This window comes from Oncorhynchus masou, chromosome 19, assembly GCF_036934945.1.
Source record: "Oncorhynchus masou masou isolate Uvic2021 chromosome 19, UVic_Omas_1.1, whole genome shotgun sequence".
Lineage (NCBI taxonomy): Eukaryota > Metazoa > Chordata > Actinopteri > Salmoniformes > Salmonidae > Oncorhynchus > Oncorhynchus masou.
The window spans coordinates 36174910-36202543 of NC_088230.1; the positions used below are offsets into that span (position 1 = coordinate 36174910).

Below are 27634 nucleotides of genomic sequence, written 5' to 3' on the forward strand. Positions count from 1 at the left end.
GAGCAGGTAGCCTAGTGGTTAGAGCAGGTAGCCTAGTGGTTAGAGCAGGTAGCCTAGTGGTTAGAGCAGGCAGGTAGCCTAGTGGTTAGAGCAGGTAGCCTAGTGGTTAGAGCAGGTAGCCTAGCGGATAGAGCAGGTAGCCTAGCGGATAGAGCAGGTAGCCTAGTGGTTAGAGCAGGTAGCCTAGTGGTTAGAGCAGGTAGCCTAGTGGTTAGAGCAGGTCGTCTAGTGGTTAGAGCAGGTAGCCTAGTGGTTAGAGCAGGTAGCCTAGTGGTTAGAGCAGGTAGCCTAGTGGTTAGAGCAGGTAGTCTAGTGGTTAGAGCAGGTAGCCTGGTGGTTAGAGCAGGTAGTCTAGTGGTTAGAGCAGGTAGCCTAGTGGTTAGAGCAGGTAGTCTAGTGGTTAGAGCAGGTAGCCTAGTGGTTAGAGCAGGTAGCCTAGTGGTTAGAGCAGGTAGCCTAGTGGTTAGAGCAGGTGGCCTAGTGGTTAGAGCAGGTGGTCTAGTGGTTAGAGCAGGTAGCCTAGTGGTTAGAGCAGGTAGCCTAGTGGTTAGAGCAGGTAGTCTAGTGGTAGAGCAGGAGCAGGTAGCAGGTAGCCTAGTGGTTAGAGCAGGTAGTCTAGTGGTTAGAGCAGGTAGCCTAGTGGTTAGAGCAGGTAGCCTAGTGGTTAGAGCAGGTAGCCTAGTGGTTAGAGCAGGTATCCTAGTGGTTAGAGCAGGTAGCCTAGTGGTTAGAGCAGGTGGTCTAGTGGTTAGAGCAGGTAGCCTAGTGGTTAGAGCAGGTAGCCTAGTGGTTAGAGCAGGTAGCCTAGTGGTTAGAGCAGGTAGTCTAGTGGTTAGAGCAGGTCGTCTAGTGGTTAGAGCAGGTAGTCTAGTGGTTAGAGCAGGTAGTCTAGTGGTTAGAGCAGGTAGCCTAGTGGTTAGAGCAGGTAGTCTAGTGGTTAGAGCAGGTCGTCTAGTGGTTAGAGCAGGTAGTCTAGTGGTTAGAGCAGGTATCCTAGTGGTTAGAGCAGGTAGTCTAGTGGTTAGAGCAGGTAGCCTAGTGGTTAGAGCAGGTAGTCTAGTGGTTAGAGCAGGTAGTCTAGTGGTTAGAGCAGGTAGCCTAGATGTTAGAGACAGGTAGCCTCGTGGTTAGAGACAGGTAGCCTAGTGGTCAGAGCAGGTAGCCTAGTGGTTAGAGACAGGTAGCCTAGTGGTCAGAGCAGGTAGCCTAGTGGTTAGAGACAGGTAGCCTAGTGGTTAGAGACAGGTAGCCTAGTGGTCAGAGCAGGTAGCCTAGTGGTTAGAGACAGGTAGCCTAGTGGTCAGAGCAGGTAGCCTTGTGGTTAGAGACAGGTAGCCTTGTGGCCAGAGCAGGTAGCCTAGTGGTTAGAGACAGGTAGCCTAGTGGTTAGAGACAGGTAGCCTAGTGGTTAGAGCAGGTAGCCTAGATGTTAGAGACAGGTAGCCTAGTGGTTAGAGACAGGTAGCCTAGTGGTCAGAGCAGGTAGCCTAGTGGTCAGAGCAGGTAGCCTAGTGGTTAGAGACAGGTAGCCTAGTGGTCAGAGCAAGTTGCCTAGTGGTCAGAGCAGGTAGCCTAGTGGTTAGAGACAGGTAGCCTAGTGGTCAGAGCAGGTAGTCTAGTGGTTAGAGACAGGTAGCCTAGTGGTTAGAGACAGGTAGCCTAGTGGTTATGATGACTACAGTAATTAAATGACTAAAACAAAACAACAACCTTTGAGGAGTCACGAACAAGCATGGCACGATGAAGAGTTTTGGACTAGGTAGAAAACGTCTCAACGCCTACTCTACTGTCCTCTGTGCTTTATAAGGTGTTGAAAGCAGCGGCAGTTTGCAGGCCTTTATGTGCTATGACATCATGAGTAGGAAACAAACTATTGCGTTATCACCAGACCACCGGCTGGAGAGAATTCATTATGTTTAGTGTCTCTACTGCAAGGAAATTCAAGTCTCTTTCTCCCTAGAAGATAGCTTGATCATTCTGCAAGTCGACAGACAGACAGAGACAGATGGACAGACAGATGGCAGAGACAAACACACAGGTAGCCTAGTAGTTAGAGCAGGTAGTCTAGTGGTTAGAGCAGGTAGTCTAGTGGTTAGAGCAGGTAGCCTTGTGGCCAGAGCAGGTAGCCTAGTGGTTAGAGACAGGTAGCCTAGTGGTTAGAGACAGGTAGCCTAGTGGTTAGAGCAGGTAGCCTAGATGTTAGAGACAGGTAGCCTAGTGGTTAGAAACAGGTAGCCTAGTGGTCAGAGCAGGTAGCCTAGTGGTCAGAGCAGGTAGCCTAGTGGTTAGAGACAGGTAGCCTAGTGGTCAGAGCAGGTAGCCTAGTGGTCAGAGCAGGTAGCCTAGTGGTTAGAGACAGGTAGCCTAGTGGTTAGAGACAGGTAGCCTAGTGGTTATGATGACTACAGTAATTAAATGACTAAAACAAAACAACAACCTTTGAGGAGTCACGAACAAGCATGGCACGATGAAGAGTTTTGGACTAGGTAGAAAACGTCTCAACGCCTACTCTACTGTCCTCTGTGCTTTAAAAGGTGTTGAAAGCAGCGGCAGTTTGCAGGCCTTTATGTGCTATGACATCATGAGTAGGAAACAAACTACTGCGTTATCACCAGACCACCGGCTGGAGAGAATTCATTATGTTTAGTGTCTCTACTGCAAGGAAATTCAAGTCTCTTTCTCCCTAGAAGATAGCTTGATCATTCTGCAAGTCGACAGACAGACAGAGACAGACGGACAGACAGATGGCAGAGACAGACGGACAGACAGATGGCAGAGACAGACGGACAGACAGATGGCAGAGACAGACGGACAGACAGATGGCAGAGACAGACGGACAGACAGATGGCAGAGACAGACGGACAGACAGATGGCAGAGACAGACGGACAGACAGACGGCAGAGACAAACACACAGGAATGAACAGCAGCCTTAAGGAACAGCTCTCTCCCCTCTTCCTCTCTCCCCTCTTCCTCTCTCCCAACCGCCTGGGCTGGCTAAACCTCCTTATAAGGTAGTTTACAAGAGAGTTAGGCTTCTACCCCAGTATAATAAGTCATAGATAATACATCAGGGAAATACCAACAATCTGCTTCAAGTGGATGAATGTTAGTCTCCCTGCTTAACTGTCCTACATTCTCCTTTAAGAATAACTTGGTTCATTTGAAGAGTCTAATCCCCTGGTGCCTGATAGGACTTGAACATAAAAGGGAACTGCGCAAAATGGGCAAAAACCACAACAAAAATTCCCACAGGGCTGTGGGGTGAGACAGGGATGCAGCTTAAGCCCTACCCTCTTCAACATATACATCAATGAACTGGCGAGGGCACTAGGAACAGTCTGCAGCACCCGGCCTCACCCTACTAGAATCTGAAGTTAAATGTCTACTGTTTGCTGATGATCTGGTGCTTCTGTCCCCAACCAAGGAGGACCTACAGCTTCACCTAGATATTCTGCACAGATTCTGCCAGACCTGGGCCCTGACAGTAAATCTCACTAAGACAAAAAATAATGGTGTTCCAAAAAAGGTTCAGTTGCCAGGACCACAAATTCCATCTTGACACCATTGTCCTCGAGCACAACAACAAACTATACATACCTCAGCCTAAACAGCAGCACCACAGGTAACTTCCACAAAGCTGTAAACGATCTGAGAGACAAGGCAAGAAGGGTCTTCTATGCCATCAAAAGGAATATAAAATTCAACATACCAATTAGGATTTGGCTAAAAATACTTGAATCAGTCATAGAACCCATTGCCCTTTATGGTTGTGAGGTCTGGGGTCCGCTCACCAACTAAGAATTCACAAAATGGGACAAACACCAAATTAAAACTGCATGTAGAATTCTGGAAAAATATCCTCTGTGTACAACGTAAAGCACCAAATAATGCATGCAGAGCAGAATTAGGCCGATACACACTAATTATCAAAATCCAGAAGAAAAAAAAAAATTGGTTAAAATTCCACAACCACCTAAAAGGAAGATATTCACAAACCTTCCATAACAAAGCCATCACCTACAGAGAAATTAACATGGAAAAGAGCCTCCGAAGCAAGCTGGTCCTGGGGCTTTGTTCACAAACAGACCCCACAGAGCCCCAGGACAGCAACACAATTAGACCCAACCAAATCATAAGAAAACTAAAATATAATTATTTCCAATGTGTCAAGTAATTAACAAAAAAACAGAGCAAACTAGAATGCTATTTGGCCCTAAACAGAGAGTACACAGTGGCAGAATACCTGACCACTGTGACTGACCCTAAACAGAGAGTACACAGTGGCAGAATACCTGACCACTGTGACTGACCCTAAACAGAGAGTACACAGTGGCAGAATACCTGACCACTGTGACTGACCCTAAACAGAGAGGTACACAGTGGCAGAATACCTGACCACTGTGACTGACCCTAAACAGAGAGTACACAGTGGCAGAATACCTGACCACTGTGACTGACCCTAAACAGAGAGTACACAGTGGCAGAATACCTGACCACTATGACTGACCCTAAACAGAGAGTACACAGTGGCAGAATACCTGACCACTATGACTGACCCAAAACAGAGAGTACACAGTGGCAGAATACCTGACCACTGTGACTGACCCTAAACAGAGAGTACACAGTGGCAGAATACCTGACCACTGTGAATGACCCAAACTGAAGGAAAGCTTTGACTATGTACAGACTCAGTCAGCATAACCTTGCTATGGAAAGAGGCCACCGTAGGCAGACATGGCTCTCAAGAGAAGACAGGCTATGTGCATACTTCCAACAAAATGAGGTGGAAACTGAGCTGCACTTCCTAACCTCCTGCCAAATGTATGACCATATTAGAGACACATATTTCCCTCAGATTACACAGACCCAAAGAATTCGAAAACAAACCCGATTTTGATAAACTCCCATATTTACTGGGTGAAATATCACAGCAGCAAGATTTATGACCTGTTGCCACAAGAAAAGGGCAACCAGTGAAGAACAAACACAATTAAAACTATATTTCTGTTGATTTATATTCCCTTTAACTATTTGCACATTGTTACAACACTGTATATAGACATAATATGACATTTGTAATGTCTCAATTCCTTTGGAACTTTTGTGAGTGTTAATGTTTACTGTTCACTTCACTTCTGTTTATTGTCCTTTTCACTTGTTTGGGCAACGTTAACATATATTTCCCAAGCCAATAAAGCACTTAAATTGAGTTGAGAGAGAGAGAGAGAGGGGGTGGGTGGGGGAGAAAGACAGTGAGAGAGAGAGAGGGGGGGTGGGGGAGAAAGACAGTGAGAGAGAGAGAGAGGGGGGGGGTGGGAGAGAAAGACAGTGAGAGAGAGAGAGAGAGAGACAGGGGGGGGGTGGGGGAGAAAGACAGTGAGAGAGAGGGGGTGGGGGAGAAAGACAGTGAGAGAGAGAGAGAGAGAGGGGGTGGGGGAGAAAGACAGTGAGAGAGAGAGAGGGGGGGGGGGAGAAAGACAGTGAGAGAGAGAGAGAGAGAGGAGAGAGAGAGAGAGAGGAGAGAAAGACAGAGAGAGAGAGAGAGAGAGAGGGGGTGGGAGAGAAAGACAATGAGCGAGAGAGAGAGAGGGGGTGGGGGAGAAAGACAGTGAGAGAGAGAGAGAGAGGGGGTGGGGGGAGAAAGACAGTGAGAGAGAGAGAGAGGGGGGTGGGGGAGAAAGACAGTGAGAGAGAGAGAGAGAGAGAGGGGGTGGGGGAGAAAGACAGTGAGAGAGAGAGAGAGAGAGGGGGGGGGGAGAAAGACAGTGAGAGAGAGAGAGAGAGAGGGGGTGGGGGAGAAAGACAGTGAGAGAGAGAGAGAGAGAGGGGGGGTGGGGGGAGAAGTGAGAGAGAGAGAGAGAGGGGGGGGGGAGAAAGACAGTGAGAGAGAGAGAGAGAGAGAGAGAGAGAGAGAGGGGGGGTGGGGGGAGAAAGACAGTGAGCGAGAGAGAGAGAGGGGGTGGGGGAGAAAGACAGTGAGAGAGAGAGAGAGATAGAAAGAGGGGGGGTGGGGGAGAAAGACAGTGAGAGAGAGAGCGAGAGAGAGAGAGAGAGGGGGTGGGGGAGAAAGACAGTGAGAGAGAGAGAGAGAGAGAGAGAGAGAGGGGGGGTGGGGGAGAAAGACAGTGAGAGAGAGAGAGAGAGAGAGAGGGGGGGGGGGGGAGAAAGACAGTGAGAGAGAGAGAGAGAGGGGGGTGGGGGAGAAAGACAGTGAGAGAGAGAGAGGGGGGTGGGGGAGAAAGACAGTGAGAGAGAGAGAGAGAGAGGGGGGGGTGGGGGAGAAAGACAGTGAGAGAGAGAGAGAGAGAGGGGGATGGGGGAGAAAGACAGTGAGAGAGAGAGAGAGGGGGGGTGGGGGAGAAAGACAGTGAGAGAGAGAGAGAGAGAGAGAGAGGGGGGGGGGGGGGAGAAAGACAGTGAGAGAGAGAGAGAGAGAGAGGGGGTGGGGGAGAAAGACAGTGAGAGAGAGAGAGAGGGGCTGGGGGAGAAAGACAGTGAGCGAGAGAGAGAGAGGGGTTGGGGGAGAAAGACAGAGAGAGAGAGAGAGAGAGAGGGGGTGGGGGAGAAAGACAGAGAGAGAGAGAGAGAGAGAGAGAGAGAGAGGGGTGGGGGAGAAAGACAGTGAGAGAGAGAGAGGGGGTGGGGGAGAAAGACAGTGAGAGAGAGAGAGAGAGAGAGAGAGAGAGAGAGAGAGGGGGAGTGGGGGGGGGGGGTGGGGGAGAAAGACAGTGAGAGAGAGAGAGAGAGGGGGTGGGGGGAGAAAGACAGTGAGAGAGAAAGAGAGAGAGAGAGAGGGGGGGGGGGGAGAAAGACAGTGAGAGAGAGAGAGAGAGAGAGAGAGGGGGTGGGGGAGAAAGACAGTGAGAGAGAGAGACAGAGAGAGAGAGAGAGAGAGAGAGAGAGAGAGAGGGGGTGGGGGAGAAAGACAGTGAGAGAGAGAGAGAGAGGGAGAGATAGAGAGGGAGTGAGAGAGAAAGAGAGGGAGAGATAGAGGGGGGGTGGGGGAGAAAGACAGTGAGAGAGAGAGAGAGAGAGAGAGAGAGGGGGGTGGGGGAGAAAGACAGTGAGCGAGAGAGAGAGAGAGAGAAAGCAAGAGAAAGAGAGAGCGAAGGGAGGTTCTTAGTCGGTCGGGGTAAATTGAAATACTAAGTATCCCTCATTACAAACCGCAGGAGGCCAAAACCAATCCCATTATTGTAGTGACGGCTTAAATCTGCAACTGTTGAGAGGCTACAACAGGACAACAGACACCCAGAGAGAGAAGAAGAGGGGGGTGAGAGAGAAAGAAATAGAGGGAGAGATAGAGAGGGGGTGAGAGAGAAAGAGAGGGAGAGATAGAGAGGGGGATGAGAGAGAAAGAGAGGGAGAGATAGAGAGGGGGTGAGAGAGAAATAGAGGGAGAGATAGAGAGGGGGTGAGAGAGAAAGAGAGGGAGAGATAGAGAGGGGGTGAGAGAGAAAGAAATAGAGGGAGAGATAGAGAGGGGGTGAGAGAGAAAGAGAGGGAGAGATAGAGAGGGGGTGAGAGAGAAAGAAATAGAGGGAGAGATAGAGAGGGGGTGAGAGAGAAAGAGAGGGAGAGATAGAGAGGGGGTGAGAGAGAAAGAAATAGAGGGAGAGATAGAGAGGGGGGTGAGAGAGAAAGAGAGGGAGAGATAGAGGGGGTGGAGGGGGTGAGAGAGAAAGAAATAGAGGGAGAGATAGAGAGGGGGTGAGAGAGAAAGAGAGGGAGAGATAGAGAGGGGGGTGAGAGAAAGAGAGGGAGAGATAGAGGGGGGTGAGAGAGAAAGAGAGGGAGAGATAGAGAGGGGGTGAGAGAGAAAGAGAGGGAGAGATAGAGAGGGGGTCAGAGAGAAAGAGAGGGAGAGATAGAGAGGGGGTGAGAGAGAAAGAAATAGAGGGAGAGATAGAGAGGGGGGTGAGAGAGAAAGAAATAGAGGGAGAGATAGAGGGGGATGAGAGAGAAAGAGAGGGAGAAATAGAGAGGGAGGTGAGAGAGAAAGAGAGGGGGGTGAGAGAGAAAGAGAGGGAGAGATAGAGAGGGGGGGATGAGAGAGAAAGAGAGGGAGAAATAGAGAGGGAGGTGAGAGAGAAAGAGAGGGGGGTGAGAGAGAAAGAGAGGGAGAGATAGAGGGATTAGGCTGAATACTGGGAGGGGGAAGATTACCTAACCAGGGAGCGGGGTTAATATGTTTTTTGTTCCTTTGTTAGTCTTTTGTTATTGTTGTTATGTTGGAGAGGGTGGATGAATGGTGTTTTGTTGTGTTACCGTCTCCCTCTTTCTCCCTCACTCTCTAATCCAGGGATTTGAGTCAAGCTGTCATTATTAGAGTGCAAAGCTCATAGCGTGTGCTGGAGTGAACTGGAGGCTGAGGGGGTTGAATCCTAAAATATTATAGGACGGGGGACAACAGAGGACAGAGAGACTAGACCATGGAGAAGGTTAAAACACACAGGAGACAGAGACAGGGACTGTAGACCAGAGAGGCGGAGGAGGTTGGCTCTATTGACAGAGACTGTAGATCAGAGAGGCGGAGGGGGTTGGCTCTATTGACAGAGACTGTAGATCAGAGAGGCGGAGGGGGTTGGCTCTATTGACAGAGACTGTAGATCAGAGAGGCGGAGGGGTTGGCTCTATTGACAGAGACTGTAGATCAGAGAGGCGGAGGGGTTGGCTCTATTGACAGAGACTGTAGATCAGAGAGGCGGAGGGGGTTGGCTCTATTGACAGAGACTGTAGATCAGAGAGGCGGAGGGGGTTGGCTCTATTGACAGAGACTGTAGATCAGAGAGGCGGAGGGGGTTGGCTCTATTGACAGAGACTGTAGATCAGAGAGGCGGATGGGGTTGGCTATATTGACAGAGACTGTAGATCAGAGAGGCGGAGGGGGTTGGCTCTATTGACAGAGACTGTAGATCAGAGAGGCGGAGGGGTTGGCTCTATTGACAGAGACTGTAGATCAGAGAGGCGGAGGGGGTTGGCTCTATTGACAGAGACTGTAGATCAGAGAGGCTGAGGGGGTTGGCTCTATTGACTGAGACTGTAGATCAGAGAGGCGGAGGGGGTTGGCTCTATTGACAGAGACTGTAGATCAGAGAGGCGGAGGGGGTTGGCTATATTGACTGAGACTGTAGATCAGAGAGGCGGAGGGGGTTGGCTCTATTGACAGAGACTGTAGATCAGAGAGGCTGAGTGGGTTGCCGGGGATACAAACCAGGTAGAAGGTCCCGTAAACACCACGGAGAGAGAGAGACAGTAGACTAAACCAAAGCTCATGTAAATATGGTGTTTATCTGCAGGATAGCAGAAGGTTTGGACTGAGAGACTAGACCATGAAAATACATTTAGATCTCCTTAATACTGTCTTTTAAAACACAGTACACATGGACAAAGACTAGACCATGGAGAGATTTACACAGAGAGAGAGAGAGATAAAGGTGACTAGAGCAAAACTCCTGTTGCCAGAGATACTGTAGGGCAGGGGATAGCAGAGGGTTTGGAGACAAGACCATGTGAGTGTAACACCCTTGGTTGCTTTGTTGTTGTTGTTTTAGCACGGACTATGTTATTTACTGTGTGCTACATGTTGGACATGCAGCACGCGGACGGATTGCTAGGCTACAGTCTGCCGTGAGAGAGCTGAGGAGAAGAGACGTGACTAGCTAATAACTAGCTGAAATTCCTTCCATAGTTGGCCAATTAGTCTACTGAAAATATGAACCGCTAGCCAAGGGACCCCGATCGTCGTACTCACGGCGATCAGGGTCCTGTGGCTAGCAGTCCAAAGGGTGGCTACTTAGAAGAATCACAAATATAAAATAATTCCATATGTGTTATTTCATAGTTTTGAGGTCTTCACTATTATTCTGCAATGTAGAAAACAGTAAAAACAAAGAAAAAGCCTTTAATGAGTCGGTGTATCTAACCTTTTGACTGGTACTGTATATAGATGTTACATTTTACTTTATGTGTTGATTATGTTGGCTTCTTCTAACCCATCGCTTTCTACTACATATAATAATACAAATAAATGATATATCTTTACATTAATATATATATCATTTATAAGTCCAACAATTGATGCAGCAACTACAGATGGCCCCTTTAAAGTCCATCAAAAGTGTATCAGTTTGAGCATGTGTCCAATAGCATGAATTAGACTGAGCAATAAAACCCCCACTTTTATTCCATAGGCTGGGATCCACATATATACAGTATATCCCATGCCCCAGGGCAGTGTTTGGGGACATTGCCCTGTGTAATGTGGCGTATCTCAGATGGGATGTTAAACGGGTGTCCCGACTCTCTTGTGGTCACTAAAGATCCCATGGCAGATATTGTAAGAGTAGAGATGTTTAACCCCCGGTGTCCTGGATATATTCCTAATCTCCCATATCATCACGGTCACCTAATCATCCCCAGCTTCCAGTTGGCTCATTCACCCCCCTCCTCTCCCCTGTAACTAGTCCCCAGGACATTGTTGTAAATGAGAATGTGTTCTCATTCAACTTACCTGGTGTAATAAGGGATAATTGTTATAGCATTGAATAATAGTTGATAACATTACTTTGTGTTGAATAATAATTGATAATTTTACTTTGTGTGAATAGTTGATTGTGTTTCGTCATACACTGTGGGGTCCTGTTATATTTCCTTATAGGTACATCCTATATTGTTAAAGGCGATCATTACCTCGTAGGGCTGGGGATTGCCAGGACCTCACAATATTAACACTTGGGTGAGGATACGAAACGTATTGAGATACTCATGATTCTATATGTATCGTGATTCTCATGATTCTATATGTATTGAGATTCTCATGATTCTATATGTATTGAGATTCTCATGATTCTATATGTATTGAGATTCTCATGATTCTATATGTATTGAGATTCTCATGATTCTATATGTATTGAGATTCTCATGATTCTATATGTATTGGGATTCTCATGATTCTATATGTATTGGGATTCTCATGATTCTATATGTATTGGGATTCTCATGATTCTATAGGTACTGAGATTCTCATGATTCTATAGGTACTGAGATTCTCATGATTCTATATGTACTGAGATTCTCATGATTCTATATGTATTGGGATTCTCATGATTCTATATGTATTGGGATTCTCATGATTCTATAGGTACTGAGATTCTCATGATTCTATATGTATTGAGATTCTCATGATTCTATATGTACTGAGATTCTCATGATTCTATATGTACTGAGATTCTCATGATTCTATATGTATTGAGATTCTCATGATTCTATAGGTACTGAGATTCTCATGATTCTATATGTACTGAGATTCTCATGATTCTATATGTACTGAGATTCTCATGATTCTATATGTACTGAGATTCTCATGATTCTATATGTACTGAGATTCTCATGATTCTATATGTACTGAGATTCTCATGATTCTATATGTACTGAGATTCTCATGATTCTATATGTATTGGGATTCTCATGATTCTATATGTATTGGGATTCTCATGATTCTATAGGTACTGAGATTCTCATGATTCTATATGTACTGAGATTCTCATGATTCTATATGTATTGAGATTCTCATGATTCTATATGTACTGAGATTCTCATGATTCTATATGTATTGAGATTCTCATGATTCTATATGTATTGAGATTCTCATGATTCTATATGTACTGAGATTCTCATGATTGTCATGTCTTATTATGTCTGTTCCTGTCCTTTCTCTTCACTCTGTCTCTCTCTGCTGGTCTTATTAGGTTACCTTCTCTGTCTCTCCTTCTTCAGCTGTTCTACATCTTCCCTAACTAGCTCATTCATCCTTTCCCACCTGTTCTCTCTTTCTCCTCTGATTAGGTCTCTATTTCTCTCTCTGTTCCTGCTACTTTCAGTGTCAGATTCTTGTTTGTGTTTTTCATGCCAGAAGCAAGCTATCGTCTCGTTTGCTTCCACCTTGTCCTATCCTGTCGGAGTCAGCCTGGCAGGTGCATCCTGCACTATACAACGTCGGAAGAGGATTTATGCCATTCCTGTTTTTTCATTAAAGAACTCTGTTTTCTGTTAAAACCGCTTTTGGGTCTTCACTCAAGTACATAACAGAAGAATCTGACCTAGAATGGACCCAGCGGCTCCGGACCCTTTTCACTCCGCCGTCGAGATCCAGGGAGCGATGCTAGGCAGACACGAGGAGGAATTGTCTGCTGCTCGACATGCCGTTGAGACCCTGGCCGTCCAAGTCGCCGACCTCACAAGACAGGTTCACCAACTCCACCTCGATCCACCGCCCACTTCCAGGGTTTCCGAGTCTCCGGAGCCCAGGATCAACAACCGTGTTACTCTGGGGAGCCCACTGAGTGCCGCTCATTCCTCACTCAGTGTGATGTGGTGTTCTCTCTCCAGCCCAACACTTACTCCAGGAGCGCAGCCCGCATCGCCTACGTCATTTCTCTCCTTACCGGACGGGCGCGTGAGTGGGGCACGGCAATCTGGGAGGCGAGGGCTGAGTGTATTAACCAGTATCAGGACTTTAAGGAGGAGATGATACGGGTTTTTGACCGTTCTGTTTTTGGGGAGGAGGCTTCCAGGGCCCTGTCTTCCCTATGTCAGGGGAATCGATCCATAACGGATTATTCTATTGAGTTTCGCACTCTCGCTGCCTCTAGTGACTGGAACGAGCCGGCTTTGCTCGCTCGTTTTCTGGAGGGTCTCCTCGTCGAGGTTAAGGATGAGATCCTCTCCCGGGAGGTTCCTTCCAGTCTGGACTCCTTAATAGCTCTCGCTATTCGCATAGAGCGACGGTTTGATCTTCGTCGCCGAGCTCGTGGAAAGGAGTTCGCGTTCTCCGTTGCTCCCCTCTCCACATCACTGCCACCTGCCGCATCACTGCCTCCCTCCTCCGCCGGCTCGGATGCTGAGCCTATGCAGCTGGGGGGTATCCGCATCTCGGCCAAGGAGAAGGAACGGAGAATCACCAATCGCCTCTGTCTCTACTGCGGCTCCGCTGGTCATTTTGTCACCTCATGCCCAGTAAAAGCCAGAGCTCATCAGTAAGAGGAGGGCTACTGGTGAGCGCAACTACTCAGGTCTCTCCTTCAAGATCACACACTACCTTTCCGGTCCATCTCCGCTGGCCCGGTTCATCTGCTTCCTGCAGTGCCTTGATAGACTCTGGGGCGGAGGGCTGTTTTATGGACGAGACCTGGGCTCGGGAACATGACATTCCTCTCAGACAGTTAGGGGAGCCCACGGCCTTGTTCGCTTTAGATGGTAGTTCTCTCCCCAAGATTCAGCGTGAGACGCTGCCTTTAACCCTCACTGTCTCTGGTAATCATAGCGAAACCATTTATTTTTTAATTTTTCGTTCACCTTTTACACCTGTAGTTTTGGGTCATCCCTGGCTAGTGCGCCATAACCCTTCTATTAATTGGTCTAGTAATACTATCCTATCCTGGAATGTTTCTTGTCATGTGACCTGTTTAATGTCTGCTATCCCTCCTGTTTCCTCTGTCTCTTCTTCACAGGAGGAGCCTGGCGATTTGACAGGGGTGCCGGAGGAGTATCACGATCTGCGCACGGTGTTCAGTCGTTCCAAGGCCACTTCTCTCCCTCCACACCGGTCTTATGACTGTAGTATTGATCTCCTTCCGGGAACTACTCCCCCCCGGGGTAGATTATACTCTCTGTCGGCTCCCGAACGTAAGGCTCTCGAGGATTATTTGTCTGTTTCGCTCGACGCCGGTACCATAGTCTCCTCCTCCTCTCCCGCCGGAGCGGGGTTTTTTTTTGTTCAGAAGAAGGACGGTCCCTGCGCCCATGCGTGGATTATCGAGGGCTGAATGACATAACAGTTAAGAATCGTTATCCGCTTCCTCTTATGTCTTCAGCCTTCGAGATCCTGCAGGGAGCCAGGTTTTTCACCAAATTGGACCTTCGTAACGCCTACCATCTCGTGCGCATCAGGGAGGGGGACGAGTGGAAGACGGCGTTTAACACTCTGTTAGGGCACTTTGAATACCGGGTTCTTCCTTTCGGCCTCGTTAACGCTCCAGCTGTCTTTCAGGCACTAGTTAACGACGTCCTGAGAGACATGCTGAACATTTTTGTTTTCGTTTACATGGACGATATCCTGATTTTTTCACCGTCTCTCCCGATTCATGTTCAGCACGTGCGACGCGTCCTCCAGCGCCTTTTGGAGAACTGTCTTTATGTGAAGGCTGAGAAGTGCACTTTTCATGCCGCCTCTGTCCCTTTTCTCGGTTCCGTTATTTCCGCTGAGGGCATTAAGATGGATCCCGCTAAGGTCCAGGCTGTCATTGATTGGCCCGTTCCTAAGTCACGCGTCGAGCTGCAGCGCTTTCTGGGCTTCGCTAATTTCTATCGTCGTTTCATCCGTAATTTCGGTCAGGTGGCAGCTCCCCTCACAGCCCTTACTTCTGTTAAGACGTGCTTTAAGTGGTCCGTTTCCGCCCAGGGAGCTTTTGATCTTCTTAAGAATCGTTTTACATCCGCACCTATTCTTGTTACACCTGACATCTCTAGACAGTTTGTTGTTGAGGTTGACGCGTCAGAGGTGGGCGTGGGAGCCATTCTTTCTCAGCGCTCTCTCTGACGGCAAGGTCCATCCTTGCGCGTTTTCTCTCATCGCTTATCGCCGTCAGAACGTAACTATGATGTTGGTAATCGCGAACTGCTCGCCATCCGCTTAGCCCTAGGCGAATGGCGACAGTGGTTGGAGGGGGCGACCGTTCCTTTTGTCGTTTGGACTGACCATAGGAACCTTGAGTACATCCGTTCAGCCAAACGACTTAATGCGCGTCAGGCTCGTTGGGCTCTGTTTTTCGCTCGTTTCGAGTTTGTTATTTCTTATCGTCCGGGCTCAAAAACACCAAACCTGATGCTTTATCTCGTCTCTTCAGTTCTTCTGAGGTCTCCACCGACCCCGAGGGGATTCTCCCTGAGGGGCGTGTTGTCGGGTTGACTGTCTGGGGAATTGAGAGGCAGGTAAAGCAAGCACTCGCTCACACTCCGTCGCCGCGAGCTTGTCCTAGGAACCTTCTGTTCGTTCCCGTTCCTACTCGTCCGGCCGTTCTTCAGTGGGCCCACTCTGCCAAGTTAGCCGGCCACCCCGGCGTTCGGGGTACGCTCGCTTCCATTCGCCAGCGTTTCTGGTGGCCCACTCGGGAACGTGACGCGCGTCGATTTGTCGCTGCTGTCGATTTGTCGATTTATCACCGGACTGCCTTCATCAGCGGGGAAGACAGTTATTCTTACGGTTGTCGATAGATTCTCTAAGGCGGCTCATTTCATTCCTCTCGCTAAGCTCCCTTCTGCTAAGGAGACGGCTCAGATCATTATCGAGAATGTTTTCCGAATTCATGGCCTTCCGTCAGACGTCGTTTCAGACAGAGGCCCGCAGTTCACGTCTCAATTTTGGAGGGAGTTTTGCCGTTTGATTGGGGCTTCCGTCAGTCTCTCGTCCGGCTTTCATCCCCAGTCTAACGGTCAAGCCGAACGGGCCAATCAGACTGTTGGTCGCATTTACGCAGTCTTTCTTTTCGTAACCCTGCGTCTTGGTCAGAACAGCTCCCCTGGGCAGAGTACGCCCACAACTCGCTTCCTTCGTCTGCTACCGGTCTATCTCCTTTTCAGAGTAGCCTCGGGTACCAGCCTCCGCTGTTCTCATCTCAGCTCGCCGAGTCCTGCGTCCCCTCCGCTCAGGCTTTTGTCCAGCGTTGCGAGCGCACCTGGAAGGGGGTCAGGTCGGCACTTTGCCGTAATAGGGCGCAGACTGTGAGGGCCGCTAATAGCGTAGGACCAAGAGTCCTAGATATTGTTGCGGTCAGAGAGTATGGCTCTCCACTCAGAACCTTCCCCTTAAGACAGCTTCTCGCAAGTTGGCCCCGCGGTTCATTGGTCCGTTCCGTATTTCTCAGGTCATTAATCCTGTCGCAGTGCGACTTCTTCTCCCGCTATCTTCGTCGCGTTCACCCGGTCTTCCATGTCTCCTGTGTTAAGCCCGTTCTTCGCGCCCCCGCTCGTCCCCCCATCCTTGTCGAGGGCGCACCTATCTACAGGGTTCGTAAGATTTTGGACATGCGCCCTCGGGGCCGTGGTCATCAGTACCTAGTGGATTGGGAGGGGTACGGTCCTGAGGAGAGGAGTTGGGTTCCTCTCGGGACGTGCTGGACCGTTCGCTGATCGATGATTTCCTCCGTTGCCGCCAGGTTTCCTCCTCGAGTGCGCCAGGAGGCGCTCGGTGAGTGGGGGTACTGTCATGTCTTATTATGTCTGTTCCTGTCCTTTCTCTTCACTCTGTCTCTCTCTGCTGGTCTTATTAGGTTACCTTCTCTGTCTCTCCTTCTTCAGCTGTTCTACATCTCCCCTAACTAGCTCATTCATCCTTTCCCACCTGTTCTCTCTTTCTCCTCTGATTAGGTCTCTATTTCTCTCTCTGTTCCTGCTACTTTCAGTGTCAGATTCTTGTTTGTGTTTTTCATGCCAGAAGCAAGCTATCGTCTCGTTTGCTTCCACCTTGTCCTATCCTGTCGGAGTCGGCCTGGCAGGTGCATCCTGCACTATACAACGTCGGAAGAGGATTTATGCCATTCCTGTTTTTTCATTAAAGAACTCTGTTTTCTGTTAAAACCGCTTTTGGGTCTTCACTCAAGTACATAACAATGATTCTATATGTACTGAGATTCTCATGATTCTATATGTATTGAGATTCTCATGATTCTATATGTATTGGGATTCTCATGATTCTATATGTATTGGGATTCTCATGATTCTATATGTATTGAGATTCTCATGATTCTATATGTACTGAGATTCTCATGATTCTATATGTATTGAGATTCTCATGATTCTATATGTACTGAGATTCTCATGATTCTATATGTATTGAGATTCTCATGATTCTATATGTATTGAGATTCTCATGATTCTATATGTATTGAGATTCTCATGATTCTATATGTATTGAGATTCTCATGATTCTATATGTATTGAGATTCTCATGATTCTATATGTACTGAGATTCTCATGATTCTATATGTACTGAGATTCTCATGATTCTATATGTATTGAGATTCTCATGATTCTATATGTATTGAGATTCTCATGATTCTATATGTATTGTGATTCTCATGATTCTATATGTACTGAGATTCTCATGATTCTATATGTACTGAGATTCTCATGATTCTACATGTATTGGGATTCTCATGATTCTATATGTATTGAGATTCTCATGATTCTATATGTATTGAGATTCTCATGATTCTATATGTACTGAGATTCTCATGATTCTATATGTACTGAGATTCTCATGATTCTATATGTACTGAGATTCTCATGATTCTATATGTATTGAGATTCTCATGATTCTATATGTACTGAGATTCTCATGATTCTATATGTACTGAGATTCTCATGATTCTATATGTATTGAGATTCTCATGATTCTATATGTACTGAGATTCTCATGATTCTATATGTATTGAGATTCTCATGATTCTATATGTATTGAGATTCTCATGATTCTATATGTACTGAGATTCTCATGATTCTATATGTACTGAGATTCTCATGATTCTATATGTACTGAGATTCTCATGATTCTATATGTACTGAGATTCTCATGATTCTATATGTACTGAGATTCTCATGATTCTATATGTACTGAGATTCTCATGATTCTATATGTATTGAGATTCTCATGATTCTATATGTACTGAGATTCTCATGATTCTATATGTATTGAGATTCTCATGATTCTATATGTACTGAGATTCTCATGATTCTATATGTATTGAGATTCTCATGATTCTATATGTACTGAGATTCGATGTTCCGAACATATTGCTCACCATATGTCTGCTGCAGAGGGAAAAGAGAGAGGCACGAGAAAATACGTTTTCAGTCATGGAAATAAGCGCAGAAAACTAATTGTCTTCCTATTTAAAAAAGAAGATGGAGAACAAGCTATGAAGGAAAAATACTGGAGTTTTGGAGCAGGTACAGCCAACTAGTATAAAAAAACAACATTGCAATATTGTCAAAACGATACAATAGATCGTCTAAGATAATATCCTGGGATCTAACTGTATCGACACCCCCCCCCACCATCACCTTTACCTGCTAGCTACGTGGGGACACTGCACTATTTGATTTTATGGTTCGGCCCACACAGTCCACACACAGAAGACGAGAGATCCTTAACGTCGTCTTCGTTGAGAAGCTGTATATGCTGGCCAACTCTCACAGAGAGTACATAGGCCTGCACACGTGCTGACAGTGAAAGAGAGGGTTGCGCCACAGACACAGGGACAGGCTGAGGCCGGCCTTGAGACACACCTCACAGCTGACTCACTGGGTGAGGAAACTAGGCTACTCGAAGCTGACGGTGTTCCATATCACGGACCTGTAACACAAGCGTGATGCCCGTATGAAGACGAGGTATTTAGCCGTCTCAGGTTCTCTCCGGGTGCCAGGCTGTCACACTGAGATCTCTCCTTCTCTCTCACTATTGTGCTCTCATGTTTCTGTGCATTCAGACAGCAGACAGCAGACGGTGGGGGGGGGGGGGGTCATGAGACTGAAGATTTGTAGCTGGGAGAGAGAAAGGAAGACAGAATGAGATGAGGGTTGCAGAGTGAAGGTCATCTTCCTGAACGACAGGCTGATGTATTCGTAGGGAGGAGAGGTGTCAGTGGGTGAGTGTGGGGGAGACGGCAGCTCGTGTCTAAGCACACCGATACAGGCCAGTCATTAAGGCTACTAGATCCTGATGGACTTGGTGCCTGTTCAGTCTCTGTGGGGACCAGGGAGAGCTGGGCGTGTGACCCTGACTCTGTGGGGACTAGGGAGAGCTGGGCGTGTGACCCAGACTCTGTGGGGACTAGGGAGAGCTGGGCGTGTGACCCAGACACTGTGGGGACTAAGGAGAGCTGGGCGTGTGACCCAGACACTGTGGGGACTAGGGAGAGCTGGGCGTGTGACCCAGACACTGTGGGGACTAAGGAGAGCTGGGCGTGTGACCCAGACACTGTGGGGACTAGGGAGAGCTGGGCGTGTGACCCAGACTCTGTGGGGACTAGGGAGAGCTGGGCGTGTGACCCAGACTCTGTGGGGACTAGGGAGAGCTGGGCGTGTGACCCAGACTCTGTGGGGACTAGAGGAGAGCTGGGCGTGTGACCCAGACTCTGTGGGGATGAGGAAGAGCTGGGCGTGGACCCAGACTTTGTGGGGACTGGGCCGTGTGACCCAGACTCTGTGGGGACTAGGGAGAGCTGGGCATGTGACCCAGACTCTGTGGGGACTAGGGAGAGCTGGGCGTGTGACCCAGACTCTGTGGGGTCTAGGGAGAGCTGGGCGTGTGACCCAGACACTGTGGGGACTAGGGAGAGCTGGGCGTGTGACCCAGACTCTGTGGGGACTAGGGAGAGCTGGGCGTGTGACCCAGACACTGTGGGGACTAGGGAGAGCTGGGCGTGTGACCCAGACACTGTGGGGACTAGGGAGAGCTGGGCGTGTGACCCAGACTCTGTGGGGACTAGGGAGAGCTGGGCGTGTGACCCAGACTCTGTGGGGACTAGGGAGAGCTGGGCGTGTGACCCAGATGTTGTGGGGACTAGGGAGAGCTGGGCGTGTGACCCAGACTCTGTGGGGACTAGGGAGAGCTGGGCGTGTGACCCAGACTCTGTGGGGACTAGGGAGAGCTGGGCGTGTGACCCAGACACTGTGGGGACTAGGGAGAGCTGGGCGTGTGACCCAGACTCTGTGGGGACTAGGGAGAGCTGGGCGTGTGACCCAGACTCTGTGGGGACTAGGGAGAGCTGGGCGTGTGACCCAGACTCTGTGGGGACTAGGGAGAGCTGGGCGTGTGATCCAGACTCTGTGGGGACTAGGGAGAGCTGGGCGTGTGACCCAGACTCTGTGGGGACTAGGGAGAGCTGGGCGTGTGACCCAGACTCTGTGGGGACTAGGGAGAGCTGGGCGTGTGACCCAGACTCTGTGGCGACGAGGAAGAGCTGGGCGTGTGACCCAGACTTTGTGGGGACTAGGGAGAGCTGGGCGTGTGACCCAGACTCTGTGGGGACTAGGGAGAGCTGGGCGTGTGACCCAGACTCTGTGGGGACTAGGGAGAGCTGGGCGTGTGACCCAGACTCTGTGGGGTCTAGGGAGAGCTGGGCGTGTGACCCAGACACTGTGGGGACTAGGGAGAGCTGGGCGTGTGACCCAGACTCTGTGGGGACTAGGGAGAGCTGGGCGTGTGACCCAGACACTGTGGGGACTAGGGAGAGCTGGGCGTGTGACCCAGACACTGTGGGGACTAGGGAGAGCTGGGCGTGTGACCCAGACTCTGTGGGGACTAGGGAGAGCTGGGCGTGTGACCCAGACTCTGTGGGGACTAGGGAGAGCTGGGCGTGTGACCCAGACGTTGTGGGGACTAGGGAGAGCTGGGCGTGTGACCCAGACTCTGTGGGGACTAGGGAGAGCTGGGCGTGTGACCCAGACTCTGTGGGGACTAGGGAGAGCTGGGCGTGTGACCCAGACTCTGTGGGGACTAGGGAGAGCTGGGCGTGTGATCCAGACTCTGTGGGGACTAGGGAGAGCTGGGCGTGTGACCCAGACTCTGTGGGGACTAGGGAGAGCTGGGCGTGTGACCCAGACTCTGTGGGGACTAGGGAGAGCTGGGCGTGTAACTACGAGACCAGTCAGGTGTGTTTAACTACGAGACCAGTCAGGTGTGTATAACTACGAGACCAGTCAGGTGTGTATAACTACGAGACCAGTCAGGTGTGTTTAACTACGAGACCAGTCAGGTGTGTTTAACTACGAGACCAGTCAGGTGTGTATAACTACGAGACCAGTCAGGTGTGTATAACTACGAGACCAGTCAGGTGTGTTTAACTACGAGACCAGTCAGGTGTGTATAACTACGAGACCAGTCAGGTGTGTTTAACTACGAGACCAGTCAGGTGTGTATAACTACGAGACCAGTCAGGTGTGTATAACTACAAGACCAGTCAGGTGTGTATAACTACGAGACCAGTCAGGTGTGTTTAACTACGAGACCAGTCAGGTGTGTTTAACTACGAGACCAGTCAGGTGTGTTTAACTACGAGACCAGTCAGGTGTGTATAACTACGAGACCAGTCAGGTGTGTATAACTACGAGACCAGTCAGGTGTGTTTAACTACGAGACCAGTCAGGTGTGTTTAACTACGAGACCAGTCAGGTGTGTTTAACTACGAGACCAGTCAGGTGTGTTTAACTACGAGACCAGTCAGGTGTGTTTAACTACGAGACCAGTCAGGTGTGTTTAACTACGAGACCAGTCAGGTGTGTTTAACTACGAGACCAGTCAGGTGTGTTTAACTACGAGACCAGTCAGGTGTGTTTAACTACGAGACCAGTCAGGTGTGTATAACTACGAGACCAGTCAGGTGTGTTTAACTACGAGACCAGTCAGGTGTGTTTAACTACGAGACCAGTCAGGTGTGTTTAACTACGAGACCAGTCAGGTGTGTTTAACTACGAGACCAGTCAGGTGTGTTTAACTACGAGAACAGTCAGGTGTGTATATTCCAGCTACTTTCTCCTACCGCCCTCTTTCACTACAGAGGTCATTGAGCAGGTTGACACTGAATAGGACAGAGACAACTGAACTCTATATCTACTGAGGCAGATTATGGACAAGAGGTCAAGGGGTTCCCTATTGTCTGGCTGAACACCTCACACACACACACACACACACACACACACACACACACACACACACACACACACACACACACACACACACACACACACACACACACACACACACACACACACACACACACACACACTTTGTAGGAGCAAATGGGCGTAGTACATTGGGGCAGGGGGGAACAGATGGAACAGAGAGAGCAGATGGAACAGAGAGAGCAGATGGAACAGAGAGAGGCGCAGCGGTCTAAGGCACTGCATCTCAGTGCTAGATGCGTTACTACAGACGCTGGTTCGATTCCAGGCTGTATCACAATCGGCTGTGAATGGGAGTTCCATAGGGTGGCGCACAATTGGCCCAGCATCGTCCGGGTTTGGCCGGGGTAGGCCGTCATTGTAAATAAGAATTTGTTCTTAACTGACTTGCCTGGTTAAATAATAAAAATAAAAAAAGAACAGGGGAAAATCCCCTCTTTCTTGTCCCATGGACAGCTGGAAGGCAGACATTCCTTCCTCTCAGCTCCAAACAAAGAGAGCAGCCTCTGTCTGACCAGCCCAAAACCCCTCCCACACACACACACACACACACACACACACACACACACACACACACACACACACACACACACACACACACACACACACACACACACACACACACACACACACACGAGAGACAGACCCGGTCATAAATTACACCCTCACACATGCTGTTCAAAACACTGCACTACATTTCACTGCATGTGCTCTGTTCCAAACACTGCACTACATTCCACTGCATGTGCTCTGTTCCAAACACTGCATGACATTCCACTGCATGTGCTCTGTTACAAACACTGCACTACATTCCACTGCATGTGCTCTGTTTCATGCACTGCACGATATTCCACTGCATGTGCTCTGTTCCAAACACTGCACTACATTCCACTGCATGTGCTCTGTTCCAAACACTGCATGACATTCCCACTGCATGTACTCTGTTACAAACACTGCACGACATTCCACTGCATGTGCTCTGTTCCAAACACTGCACGACATTCTGTTCCAAACACTGCACGTTATTCCACTGCATGTGCTCTGTTTCAAACACTGCACGACATTCCACTGCACGTGCTCTGTTCCAAACACTGCACGACATTCCACTGCACGTGCTCTGTTCCAAACACTGCACGACATTCCACTGCACGTGCTCTGTTCCAAACACTGCACGACATTCCACTGCATGTGCTCTGTTCCAAACACTGCACGACATTCTGTTTCAAACACGACATTCCACTGCATGTGCTCTGTTCCAAACACTGCACGACATTCCACTGCATGTGCTCTGTTCCAAACACTGCACGACATTCCACTGCACGTGCTCTGTTCCAAACACTGCACGACATTCCACTGCACGTGCTCTGTTCCAAACACTGCACGACATTCCACTGCATGTGCTCTGTTCCAAACACTGCACGACATTCCACTGCACGTGCTCTGTTTCAAACACTGCACGACATTCCACTGCATGTGCTCTGTTCCAAACACTGCACGACATTCCACTGCATGTGCTCTGTTTCAAACACTGCACGACATTCCACTGCATGTGCTCTGTTCCAAACACTGCACGACATTCCACTGCATGTGCTCTGTTTCAAACACTGCACGACATTCCACTGCATGTGCTCTGTTCCAAACACTGCACGACATTCCACATGTGCTCTGTTACAAACACTGCACGACATTCCACTGCATGTGCTCTGTTCCAAACACTGCACGACATTCCACTGCATGTGCTCTGTTCCAAACACTGCACGACATTCCACTGCATGTGCTCTGTTCCAAACACTGCACGACATTCCACTGCATGTGCTCTGTTTCAAACACTGCACGACATTCCACTGCACGTGCTCTGTTCCAAACACTGCACGACATTCCACTGCACGTGCTCTGTTCCAAACACTGCACGACATTCCACTCGTGCTCTGTTCAAACACTGCACGACATTCCACTGCATGTGCTCTGTTCCAAACACTGCACGACATTCCACTGCACGTGCTCTGTTCCAAACACTGCACGACATTCCACTGCATGTGCTCTGTTTCAAACACTGCACGACATTCCACTGCACGTGCTCTGTTCCAAACACTGCACGACATTCCACTGCATGTGCTCTGTTTCAAACACTGCACGACATTCCACTGCATGTGCTCTGTTCCAAACACTGCACGACATTCCACTGCATGTGCTCTGTTTCAAACACTGCACGACATTCCACTGCATGTGCTCTGTTCAAAACAGAAGTAGAAATCCTCATCCACATCCAATTTACTGATCTCTGTTCTGATGTTCAGAAGCTCTTTTCAGTCATTGGAAACGATTGCGGAAAACATTGTTCATAAAAAGTTAAGATAAGCCCTAAATAAAAAAATATATTAAAAAAATAAACAAATAAAATGTATTCAGGAGCCGGGAGGAAAACAGCAGATATTCATTCCAGCTCTGTAACTAGTAACTAACACATTACATTTAGAAAGTAACCTACCCAATCTTGAGGGCACCACACATAAAGATGGTGACGGTCAATAGACTCACGGCCTGGGTAAACGCTGCGTTAGTGTGTAGCTATGCCAACCATAATTCCTTTAAATTGAGCTTTTCATATTAGCTGCTTTTATGGTGAGTCAATGTTTTACATTTCACGTAGTTCTGTCCTTGAGCTGTTCTTGTCGGGTAATGTTCTGTATTATGTCTTGTTTCATGTTGTGTGGACCCCAGGAAGAGTAGCTGCTGCTTTCACAACAGCTAATGGGGATCCTAATAACATACCAAAACACCAGTCTCAACATCAACAGTGAAGAGGCGACTCCAGGATGCTGGTCTTCTAGGCAGAGTTCCTCTGTTTAGTGTCTGTGTTCTTTTGACCATCTTAAATCTTTTCTTTTTATTGGCCAGTCTGAGATATGGCTTTTTCTTTGCGACTCTGCCTAGAAGGCCAGCATCCCGGAGTCGCCTCTCCACTGTTGATGTTGAGACTGTTGTTTTGCGGGTACTATTTCATGAAGCTGCCAGTTGAGGACTTGTCTGTTTCTCAAAACTAGACACACTAATGCACTTGGCCTCTTGCTCAGTTGTGCACCGGGGCCTCCCACTCCTCTTTCTATTCTGGCTAGAATCAGTTTGCGCTGTTCTGTGAAGGGAGTAGTACACAGCATTGTACGAGATCTTCAGTTTCTTGGCAATTTCTCACATGGAATAGCCTTCAATTCTCAGAACAAGAATAGACTGATGAGTTTCAGAAGAAAATTATTTGTTTCTGGCCATTTTGAGCCTGTAATCGAACCCACAAATGCTGATGCTCCAGATACTCAACTAGTCTAAAGAAGGCCAGTTTTATTGCTTCTTTAATCAGAACAACAGTTTTCAGCTGTGCTGACATAATTTGCGAAGGGTTTTCTAATATCCAATGAACCTTTTAAAATGATCAACTTGGAATAGCTAACACAATGTGCCATTGGAACACAGGAGTGATGGTTGCTGATAATGGGCCTCTGTACCTCTATGTAGATATTCCATTAAAAATCTGCCGTTTCCAGCTACAATAGTCATTTACAACATTAACAATGTCTAGACTGTATTTCTGATTAATTTGATATTATTTTAATGGACTTTTTTTTGTTGCTTTTCTTTCAAAAACAAGGATATTTCTAAGTGACCCCAAACTTTTGAACGATATATATATATATATATTTTTTTCTTCTTTCTTCTAGGTAGTTAACGTTAGCTAGCACTAGTTAGCTATATGCCAAAATGTCTGTATTTCTCCTCCTATATCTTGGCCTAAATCTTTTTTCATTTTTAAAAATTGTGATCCAACATGTTTTCAGCTATTTTATTTCTATGACTGATCAAAACAACATTTTATTATGACTTGTTCTTGTCCCTCTGCAGAAGACTTGTGCTGTGAGCAATATATTTGGACCATCGAATCGCGATACATATAAAACCGTGCTAAATCGTGAACACATATAGAATCACAATACATAATCAGCCCAAAATAATATTGTTATAATATCGTATTGTGAGGTCCCTGGCAATTCAGAGCCCTACTCCCTAAGCTAAGACCAGCTAGGATCAACTTAGCCTTCAGACAATCCTGGCTGTCAACAACGCCTGGGGATGAAGGGAGGTAAACTGGGTAGTGTTCAGTCAAGAGAAAAAATGTTTAAAAAAAAACAGATTTTCGTTTTCCATTGCAAAACGTTTTGCTACGGTGTGCCCTAATGAACACAAGCCTAGCTATCAGTTTGTGCTGGAGTGCAACTCTCTCCTCACCTAGGTCTACACATTCTCCTACCCAGGCAGACATGTTGGGAGCCTGGTCACACTGCTGACATTCATGAACCTATATTAACAGTCATTACAGACAGCTGGCTTGTCATTCACCACCCACTGACATGGCAACTAACTCAATTGCTTTTAGTTTCACTGTGGTTGTAAACAGTGGACCTCAGACCTTCCTCGTGCCTAGCAGTACCTAATAAGGAAGTGAAGAGAGAGAAGTCAAACAACAAGAGAGTCAAGGCCCCACAATCTACAAACTGCACCAAAACGAAACTTAAGGCACACACAGAAACTGAGCAAGTGCTGAAACACATATTTCAGAGCAACAGCTACACAGCAATAATCAACACGTGTCCACACAGCAATAATCGATTGTTAAATAAAGACTAGTTAACCTCTTTGAACTCTAGGGGCGCAATTTCATTTTTGGATGAAAAACGTTCCCGTTTTAAACAAGATATTTTGTCACAAAAAGATGCTCGACTATGTATATAATTGCTACTGTTCGAAAGAAAACACTCTGACGTGTCCAGAAATACAAAGATCTTCTCTGTGCGTGCCCTTTAACGTGAGCTTCAGGCAAAACCAAGATGAGATGGCATCCAGGAAATGACAAGGATTTTTGAGGCTCTGTTTGTCATGATCTCCTTATATGGCTGTGAACGCAAGAGGAATGAGTCTGCCCTTTCTGTCGTTTCCCCAAGGTGTCTGCAGCATTGTGACGTATTTGTAGGCAGATCATTGGAAGATTGACCATAAGAGACCACATTAACCACGTGTCCGCCCGGTGTCCTGCGCGGAAATTGGTGCGCAAAAGTCACCTGCCAGTATTTTTCCAAACAATACAGAGAGTAAAGCAAGCTTCCACGAACTGCATGTCAATGAAGAGATATGTGAAAAAACACCTTGAGGACTGATTCCAAACAACGTTTGCCATGTTTCGGTCGATATTATGTAGTTAATCCGGAAAAAGTTTTACGTTGTAGGTGACTGCATTTTCGGTTCGTTTCAGTAGCCAGGCGCAATGTAGAAAACGGAACGATTTCTCCTACACACAGACGCTTTCAGGAAACACTGCGCATTTGGTGTGTAACTGAGAGTCTCCTCATTGAAAACATCAGAAGCTCTTCAAAGGTAAATGATTTTATTTATTTGGTTATCTGGTTTTTGTGAAAATGTTGCGTGCTACATGTTATTCAAAATGCATTGCTAGCTTTGCATACTCTTACACAAATTAGTCAATTTCTATGGTTCAAAAGCATATTTTGAAAATCTGAGATGACAGTGTTGTTAAGAAAAGGCTAAGCTTGAGAGCAGATGCATTATTTTCATTTTATTTGCGATTTTCAGAAATCGTTAACGTTACATTATGCTAATGAGCTTCAGGCTATAACTGTATACAGGGTTTTTTCATAGCCAAACGTGAACAAAACGGAGCGATTTGTCCTACACAAATAATATTTTTTGAAAAACTGCACATTTGCTATGTAACTGAGAGTCTCCTCATTGAAAACATCCGAAGCTCTTCAAAGTTAATGATTTTATTTATTTGGTTATCTGGCTTTTGTGAAAATGTTGTGTGCTACATGCTACACAAAATGCTAT

At 47.6% G+C, this 27634-nt stretch overlaps 1 protein-coding gene and 1 pseudogene across 1 annotated transcript in view; one reads left to right on the plus strand and one right to left on the minus strand.

Moving 5' to 3' along the window:
• The window catches only part of LOC135506234 (sushi domain-containing protein 6-like), a 68374-nt gene that overhangs the window by 14360 nt on the left and 26380 nt on the right, over positions 1-27634 (minus strand). The window lies entirely within an intron of this gene.
• Positions 26882-27634, plus strand: part of LOC135505666 (acyl-coenzyme A thioesterase 1-like) — a 43774-nt pseudogene continuing 43021 nt past the window's right edge.